A 9,908-nucleotide genomic window follows, 5' to 3' on the forward strand; every position below is an offset into this window, starting at 1 on the left:
ATGGTAGTGAAAGGACAAGCAAATAACAGGTTTATTGGCTCTGGTCTTGTATCATCACCCTGACTACTGTCCGTAAGAAAGTGGCATTAATAAAAACGTCATTATGCAAAGTTCCCAATGCGCAAATACGCAGCATATTTAAACTTCTTCACAATCTTAAACCTTCCCAAATGAATTTAAAATACTTACTGACAGGTACGGCCCTTTCCCAATGTAACACTCTGCTTTGTTTGAACACCTGGTGGGATATTATGTAGTAAAACACAATACTATTGTTCCCACTTTCTTTAGTACTACCAAAAATGCTAACCCTGGCACCCCTAGTGGCCTAATGGATTACACACTGGCTTCCTAAACCAGGAATCGTGGCTTCGAATCCCATCTGGAGTGAAATGGTATTATTAAAACGAACATTCTTATCATATTTTTTTCTTGGCATGTGATATTTTGTAGATCTTGTTATCTGCTATGTCCGCTCACGCTAGGCACTATGTGCTCGAGTGCGGTAGCAGCAGCCATGAAGTAAGTTCGTTTTTCAGTTGAAATAAATATCTGTTTTGTTTTTGTGTATGGGTGTTTTGAAAAGATCAGTTACATAGCTACGTATTTTGAAATAAAGATGTATTCATTATTATGAATGTTGGCAGACAGGATATTGTATTTATATTTCCCACGTGTGCTTGCCTTGTACAAATCTGATAGAGTTTCAACAAAGGCGTTTGACTTCGGTTCATTATTTAGACTATACTGCAATCTACAACATTACTGCGGGTGTCGTTTGCTTCTTTTGACAATAATATGGATGTTTTCACGGAAAACCGTGAGAGCATGTAGTCGTGGCCGAGTGGATAATGAACAAAAAGAACTGTCAGCACTGGGATTCGACCCCAAAAAAGAACTGTCAGTACTGGGATTCAACCCCAAAAAAGAACTGTCAGCACTGGGATTCGACCCCAAAAAAGAACTGTCAGCACTGGGATTCGACTCCAAAAAAGAACTGTCAGCACTGGGATTCAACCCCAAAAAAGAACTGTCAGCACTGGGATTCGACCCCAAAAAAGAACTGTCAGCACTGGGATTCGACTCCAAAAAAGAACTGTCAGCACTGGGATTCAACCCCAAAAAAGAACTGTCAGCACTGGGATTCGACCCCAAAAAAGAACTGTCAGCACTGGGATTCGAACCCAAAAAAGAACTGTCAGCACTGGGATTCGACCCCAAAAAAGAACTGTCAGCACTGGGATTCGACCCCAAAAAAGAACTATCAGCACTGGGATTCGACCCCAAAAAAGAACTGTCAGCACTGGGATTCGACCCCAAAAAAGAACTGTCAGCACTGGGATTCGACCCCAAAAAAGAACTGTCAGCACTGGGATTCGACCCCAAAAAAGAACTGTCAGCACTGGGATTCGACCCCAAAAAAGAACTGTCAGCACTGGGAGTCGACCCCACGCTTCCAGGGTAACTGTGATCTGAACGCAGCGCCTGATACCGCTCAACCATCCTGAACTACACGCACAACTTTTCACAACACCGCACTACACTGCTGATCCTCCGATGTCTGACGCTGCAATAAATCACCTGGGGGGTGTGTGTACTTATTATTTTTCTGTTTATATTAAGGAGGGCGACCTTTTTCATCGCATTCTTTATGGGATCACAAGGAAATTCCCCTTACAGAAAGAAAATATACGACAAACAGAGCGATCGCTTCACGGTTAGAAACAAATCAGCACAGCCTGTTAGCAAATTAACTTTATCAAAAAACCACAAAGAAATCACATAAATGTTACAGATATATTTCGTAGACAGAACAGTTGTAATATAATTGAGTACATTTCTAAACAATCCGCTAGCAACAGACACACCATTTATATTAAACAAATTATTTATGTTTTAAAACAGCACATGTCGCAGTGGAAAAATAAAATACCGTGGTTTGAACTTGGAATATAACGTTCTTGAAAAGCACACGACCTTAGCAATCATTTTTTAAGCTTACACCGAAGCCTGACCAGCTCCGATTTCCTCTTTGAAAATTTCTAGTTTCCTGTTTGATTGGTAGATACCATAGAATGGAATTGCATACAAGAGTGGCATGTAGCTTCCTTTTCTAAATCTCTGAACTCTGATAAACTGTAGTTCCTCATTTTAAATACAAAATAAATAAATGATTTAAACAAATGCACAGAGGAATAAATACATTTAGAAATAAATATTTTTAAATAAATAAAGAGAGGTGGATTTTAAAGCGACTGAATCAACGAGCTGAGACTACTTTTTGAAGAAATTGAAAACATACCTCTCGTCGAAATATTTGCTATTTAGTTAATGTATTTATTTTTCGAATTTACAAATGGCAGACTACATTGCCAATAAAATAAATAAATAAAATAAAAAACTGACAATCTGTATTGCTCGTATCAAGCTGCAATGTAGCCAATTAGAATCGCAGGCACAATTCAAGGGGAATTAGCTCAAATGGTAGAGCGCTCGCTTAGCATGCGAGAAGTAGCGGGATCGATGCCCGCATTCTCCAAATAGTTTTAATGTATCTGCGTATTTAGTCCCAACGCATTATGGAGATAAATACAAAGTGTGACAATTCTCTGTAATGTAACAGGTGGGACCGTGGGAACCAGGAAGTGTGAATTGCTGGTATTATAAATACCTGCACCATAAGGGTGCAAGAATGCCAGGTAGTCGCTGTGTAGCTGTGTTTTGGTGTTCCTGTGTTCTCGTTGTTCCCCCTGTGACGAGGTAAGCCGGTTGCACTATTATTTTGCTCCCTCTTTATCATTACATGCAGTACTCTTTTGGTGTTCTGGTTTTATGGTATTGTTTATTGGTATATTGTAGGGCGAGTCGGCGGATATACTTTTGGACGTCAGTATTCCGGACTCTCCCGAGGTAATATAAACTGTGTTTGAAATGTAATTGCTGTGTTAGATGTGTTGTGCTGGTGCGGCGTAAAAAGGTTTCTTTTGTGTAGGAAGTGTAACGCCGCCAGCCACTGTTTCTTGTTAGTTTTCTTTCCCTGTGTTTATATCTTGCACATTGTTTTTGTAATTATTGTCCCCTTTGTTTTAGTTTGTGTATACGCACGGTTTTATTTGTCTTTACAGTTTTTATAGTACCGTGCGGCGTTAGCTAGCTTTTAGTGTGTGTGTCTATAGGAGCTGCAAAGGAGAGCGTCGCTATTGTGGCTGCTCTGCTCTACAGAGCATTGAACGCTTAGTCAAGTTGGGTGCTGGGTTGTATTTTCTTTTTGAATTGTGCACTATTACGTTTGGTGTGGTGATTTTTGATTGTAGTTACACTTTTAATATATTTACTTTAATAATTCACGTGTGGTTTCTTTTTGTTTATTTTATCACAGGTGGTGGTTGATTGCCCTTCTGGGCTTTGGTGGGTGGAGCAGCCAAATATTTATTAATTGGATGGACGTTTCTCTATCTCTCCTCTAGGTGTCGCTAGGGACAATAAATAAGCAATTATTCTTTTGTGCAAGATATATGGTTAGGATTGTGTTTGTTTTATTGCACTGCAGCAATTGTTGATTTTAGTGTTTTTATAGTAAAGATTTTGTTGAAAAGAGCACAACCAATTTCCATTCTTTTGTCTTTTCATTTATTTGAGGGGTACCTCTATGTGGGGTACCCAAATATTGCTGCTAGATAGATAAGGTTATGTGAGGTTCAATTCCTCGTTAAACTATAGATGGAGTAGTTTGCATAGCGACTTGTACAGTTAAGTAGAGAATAGGTCGTGGAGGCCACAGTAACAGAGACACCCGCCCTACTTGTGTATTTTAAAGCATAGTCTCCAAATTTGTAATATTCCCCAGGCTGAAAAACTGCAGTGCGCCCTCCATCGTATGCCTTCCGAGAAGCACAAAGGGAGATTTTTTTATATATATTTTTTTAGCAATGGAAGAGTTTATGTTATTTGGGAATAAATATAAATGGCTTGAAGTTTGCTTGCATTGGTTTGCATACATGTGATTTCACTTTTCTGCCCAGTGTTGCTTTCTTCTTAGATGTGGTCTCAGGTTCGGCTGAGCAGGTTGGTCTCTGTGGCGCAATCGGTTAGTGTGTTTGGCTGTTAACCGAAAGGTTGGTGGTTCAAGCCCACCCAGGGACGGTGCTTTATGCATTTCTTAATCACATTAGAGAATGGCACTCTGATACATTATTATTTCCTCCAATTACACTGAGGGAAAAAAATGTGATCTGTTTTTGTTCAAAATAATACAAAACAAAAATATTCTTGCTGTTTGTTGAAACCCGGGATCAAACAAGGGACCTTTAGATCTTCAGTCTAATGCTCTCCCAACTGAGCTATTTCGGCTTGAGAAGGCTCATTTTTCGAGATAACATTATTTTTTAGAACAGTTGTAATATAAGTACATTACCGCATGTAACATATATAATCTCAAAGCGCTATAATTTATTTCAGCTCTTATGAAAGACAAGTATCCTTGTGCATTATATCATCCTTGATTGCGAAATGTAATATTAATTAATTGCCTTCAGTTAATATTTTAGAAAAACTACTTTGCTAACAGAAGAAAAACAAGCTAGCAGTGGATGGTTTCGATCCATCGACCTCTGGGTTATGGGCCCAGCACGCTTCCGCTGCGCCACTCTGCTACAGCTGCCTCATGACTGAATTACCAAACAGCAGAAAAAAAACTGAACTCCTCGTTTTAACCAGACACGGCAGTGGCCGGGCCAAACCATGGACAATCTGAATTGCTCGTATCAAGCTGCGATGTAGACTATGAGAATCGCTGGCTGATTCAAGGGGAATTAGCTCAAATGGTAGAGCGCTCGCTTAGCATGCGAGAAGTAGCGGGATCGATGCCCGCATTCTCCAAATAGTTTTAATGTATCTGTGTATTTAGTCCCAACGCACTATGGAGATAAATACAAAGTGTGACAATTCTTTGTAACAGAGACGCCCGGCCTACATGGTATTTTAAAGCACAGTCTGCTAATTTGTAATATTCCCGACTGAAAAACTGCAGTGCGCCCTCCATCGTATGCCTTCCGAGAAACACAAAGGGAGATTTTTTATATATTTTTTAGCAATTGAACAGTTTGTGTTAATTGATAATAAATATAAATGGTTTGAAGTTTGCTTTCATTTGTAATGTGTTTGTGATGAAATATCAGTTTTTGTGGTTCAATTACAAATCATTGTGCTGTATACTAGCTACTGTTGTATGTCCATAATTTTTCAGCTTCCCATATGGTCTAGCGCTTAGGATTCCTGGTTTTCACCTAGGCGCCCCGGGTTCGACTCCCGGTATGGGGACGTCGTGGCATTTTGTTACAGAACTGTGGTCTTGTGTAATGTGTTTTCATTATGATATAAAGCTACAGTTACTTGAAATATATAGAGAATGATGCAAATGTATTTGACTCTATTCACATCCCCTCACATTTAAAATCCTCCACAGGTTGGGTGCCTCTCAACTCAGATTAAGGTTGATACTGTATAAATGCAGAACCAATTGTTCCAGATGGTTGAGACTATTCATTTTTAAATACATGTAATTCGATTTTTGTATTGGTATTATTTGTATTGAGGCTGGGAGGCTGCAGTTGTTTCTACGCGACAATGAATCTGGAATAACATTCTTAGGGTTCGTGTCATACGACTTTGTGTCATCAAAGCTGTTTCTGGTGACGTTCAGTGGATTATATTTGGAATCTTTGGGTTCTGTCGTTGTCACTTACAGTATTTTCTCAAATAACACAAATTAATAGCTCAGTTGGTTAGAGTGAAAGAAACATGCACTAGTCAGCCTGGCTAGCTCAGTCGGTAGAGCATGAAACTCTTAATCTCAGTGTCGTGGGTTACTGGTCATTGTCATATAGCAATGGCTATTGTAAAATGCATGCATCGTTTATAGCTATAACGATATTGAAATAAATAATCTTACTTTTTTGGGTTGGCTTCAATCCGTTTCTTTTTTTACACTTGTCATTACATCTTTCATGGAGCAACAGTTGGTATGTGCGTAATAAACCCAATCGGGCCTTGATACAATAGACAACCCTAGTCTGTGCTGAAATAAATAATGTGGTTTTCTAGTGCAGAAAACGTAGCTTGTCAAGATGGCCGAGTGGTTTAAGGCGCCAGACTCAAGGACACTGTTTTTCCAAAGAATTGTATGTTCTGGTCTCTGAATGGAGATGTGGGTTCAAATCCCACTGCTGACAGCTCAATTTTACTTATTTTTAAAAGGAATAAATGTGTTCATTTTACTATAAAAGATTGTTTCAAGGAAATCTTTGGATGACTATCTATGCCAAAATTAAAAAAAAAATACATAGAGAAATAAATGTTGAAATAAATGTTGAAATATTTATTTATTTCTCCACTTTTATTCAAGCCACCCATGTTGTATACTTGCTTTTAATCTATACCTAATCCTTACCCGCCGTACCATATTTACAGTATTTGTTGTGCTTGACTCTGTATTATTGCAGCAATTGCTGATTGTCCCTTTTAAATGTTTGAAATATGAGATTTATCAATACATTTTTTCAGAGTATGATACTTATGAAACCACAGTGATTGCTTTGCAAGTTACTGTTTCTTTTAAATAAGTAAAATAAGCAGAATAATGTATCATGTATACAAATTCTTTCAGGGCCTTCATGGTGGATAAGGACCTGAAACTAATCAAATCAATAAAAGAAGTCTTCCCTCAATCAAGCATTCTGCTCTGCTGGTTCCATGTAACACAGGTAATGTATAGTGTGACAGGTTTTGAGAGTTTAACATAGAAGTTTAATGTGATAACACTTGAATTTACATGGCCAGCTGAAGTGAAGTACAATAGCCTCCTGCCCACCACTCATCCCGGTCCAAATAAGTTTGGAAAAGCCCATCTTGTTTAAAACGTTTCACATTTAAGGATAAGAGTGCCTGCATTGCGCCCAACATGTCTGGTGATTAAGGGGTTTGTTGTTCAGGCTGCCTCAAAACGGTTTTGAAATTCTAATGCTCTCGATTTTTTTCAACTAAGAGTAATGGCATGCACTGTCTGTTTGTGCCATAACTGTTTAGGCAGTTCAGAGATGGATAACGAAGAAAGATTCAGAGAGAAGTGGGCCAAGTTTGAAGGAGGAGCGGAATAAAGTAATGGCCTTAATGTTTCAGTTGATGCACTGCACAACAGTAAGTTTGCACATGCTTTTAAACCAATATTTTCACCAGCAGTAGACTACCACTAATTACATCCTAAAGTTGACATCCAACAATAACATGTATTGTGTGAATGTTTATCCTGAAAGGTAACTGAATGAATGTCACAGGTGTACAGTGATTTCCTTTTTCCCTGCAGAAGTCACAGTTTCAGGAGGTTTTTTCATCTCACTGCAAGAATGTCCACCCTAAGGCAGCCAATTACATTAAAGAAAATTGGATTACATGTGGTCAGATGTGGTCGTCCTTTGGAAGGCGGTTCTTCCATGAGGACAGTGAAACAAATAATTTAGCTGAACGGTAAATAATTGTGAGAATACTGCTGTCAGAACTTTTGGTTTGAGATTAATATTGCTAGTTGATTGCAGCCTTACCTGATGGCTTTCAAACAAGTGTTATTTTGTCTTATATACTGTAGATACCTTGATGGGCTGCAAGAAGCTGGACGTTTGACCAACCCAAGGGCAGAGAAGGAGTCAACAGGTCTTAGGGCAGCTGAGGAACTTCTTCAAAAGGGCTGGATAGAGCGATGTCACTGGATGGATGACTACAGATGCCTTGTACCGTCAACCAGCAGAGAAAACTGGTGGTACACTGTGGTTCTTCCAGAGTACACTTGTGAATGTGTTGCAGCTTCTAATGGAGGTATTTTGTTTCTTCTCATCTGCATAGTATTGACATACATTACCTTTATGAAGTATGTCTATGTGAATACAGCCTTGTATATTTACAGTATATATACACAGTATGTATATCATTTTATTATTTTCATTTTCATGTTACACAAAAATGTAATTGTAGCATTGTTCATAGGTCTTTGCAAACACCTCCACATTGCTTTGGAAGCTGCAAAACAAAAGGGTCTTGACGTGGACTCTATGCAGAAGAGACTTGTCCAGGAGCTGCTTCAGTGGGGAAAGACTTCCCAGTGCAAAGACATGGTCTTAGTTGAGAGGTTTTTTTTTTCAAATGTGTTTAGCTGCATTGATGTTAAGTACAAGAAATGTTCCTGCATTGCAGCTAGCCATGGGAGATTGTGCATCTGTACTCAAGTTTTTAATAGAATCTTTGCAGACACTGATGTACAGGACCTAGAAGAGCAGACCCCACATGACCTTGTAGAAGCTTGCCAGAGCAATGCCACACAGCAAATTATTGAAAGACTTTACTTATGGTCCAAGGGTACAGACTTTCATGAAACAGCAGAATTAAAACAAACCTTGGAAAAAGCACAGCAAATTGCTTTTGGAAATTTTGAGTCAAAATATAGTCAGAGAAGGATCCATGTATTGCACCCATGGAGAAAAAACAAGCAAAATCGATTTGTAATGAAATATCACAATTATTATAAGTCCAAAAATACCAAACATTTTTAAAACTGAGAACATCGACAGGAATTTTACCATTAGCAGCCATAAGAGGAAATGAAATGAAATGAAATGTCTGTTGTCAGAAAGCCATGTACTGATGTTTTTCAGCTCTGCACTCAAGATGCTCTCTGCTGTGTCTTTGTTCTTATTGGACACCAGAAGAGCAGAGTCATCAGCATAAAGAAAAAGTTGGCAGGAGAAAACTGATTTTATGTCATTAACATGAAACAGCAAGAACAGCAACGGATCCAGCACACTTCCTTGGGGAACTCCACATGTTATGGCTTTATCTACTGAAGGTGAAGGGATCTAACTGGACCCCTTTGTCTTCATAGAAATTATGTTCTTGAGTACTCCAGAATTGGCTGGAAGTGTGGTAACTAGGTTGTTAGCAACTGTAGTAAACTATATTCAATTCATTGGCTACCTGTTCTCTATCAAATACGTTACCCTCCAATCAAATGCTACTGGCTTTATTTACACTACTGCCAGTAGAACCCATTTCTTTGAGCGATTGCCACAACTTTTGTTTCTTTAACGTTCCATTTTTTTTACGCTCTCTGTAAATACTGTTCCTGGAGTCTGCTCCCATTCATGTGCCTAAATAATAAAAATCACCATCACAAAGAAAGCACAAGTAATTGAGAATCATCAAATGTGCATAGAGTGATAATCTACTTAGATTCTAATGGTCTGTATATAAACATGATGAGCACAAACAATAAATGTTATCTTGTGAATATTGTTTATTTTCAGTCTCTGTGAGTTGTTTAACACATTCTAAAAACATCCAATTTTGTAATACACATGTTGCGGAGAGAACTTTACCAATCTAAGGTGTAACAGTCTAATATAAAAAATAGGAACAACTAACTCCTCTCGGCAAGGACATTATTTATAAGGCTGTGCTTTTGTCACTAAATATTTAATTTAAAAGGCTAAAAAATATACAATCCTAAAATAAAATCTTCTTCCGACTGTTAACAATGCATGCAAATTCGAATTAGCTGCAAAGAGAAAAAATAAATCCACTGCTCACATGCTACTACAAGCCATCTTAACTTTATTAGACCATCTCTGGAGCGAAGCCTTGCTGATGATTTGTTTCTCTTGGTTCAGGACATCCCCTATTAATTCAAATACTATACTTATCACCCCTGACCCCATCCCATGAGTGGCCACGTCACATTGGCCAATGCATTCTTGATTGAGCAGCGTCGCTCTGATTTTGTTGAGGTGATCACTACAAATAAAATACAAAATAATTCAATTTCAGTTAATGACAGAATTCAATAGGAGGATATGAAGCACAGAGAA

The 9,908-nt window shown here is 38.4% G+C and overlaps 1 long non-coding RNA gene and 1 other non-coding gene across 2 annotated transcripts; both read left to right on the forward strand.

Annotated features, from left to right (window-relative positions):
* Positions 1-6,119: 6,119 nt before the first annotated feature.
* On the forward strand, positions 6,120-6,230 carry trnal-caa (transfer RNA leucine (anticodon CAA)). The gene is made up of 2 exons: positions 6,120-6,157; positions 6,185-6,230. It is a non-coding gene; the product is annotated as a tRNA-Leu (tRNA).
* Positions 6,231-7,287: 1,057 nt separating this feature from the next.
* Positions 7,288-9,274, forward strand: LOC131703196 (uncharacterized). Its single transcript, XR_009309717.1, has 3 exons — positions 7,288-7,521; positions 7,640-7,866; positions 8,035-9,274. It is a non-coding gene; the product is annotated as an uncharacterized LOC131703196 (long non-coding RNA).
* The last annotated feature ends 634 nt before the right edge of the window (positions 9,275-9,908 follow it).

The sequence above is a fragment of the Acipenser ruthenus genome, chromosome 32 (genome assembly GCF_902713425.1).
Source record: "Acipenser ruthenus chromosome 32, fAciRut3.2 maternal haplotype, whole genome shotgun sequence".
NCBI classification, from domain to species: Eukaryota; Metazoa; Chordata; class Actinopteri; order Acipenseriformes; family Acipenseridae; genus Acipenser; species Acipenser ruthenus.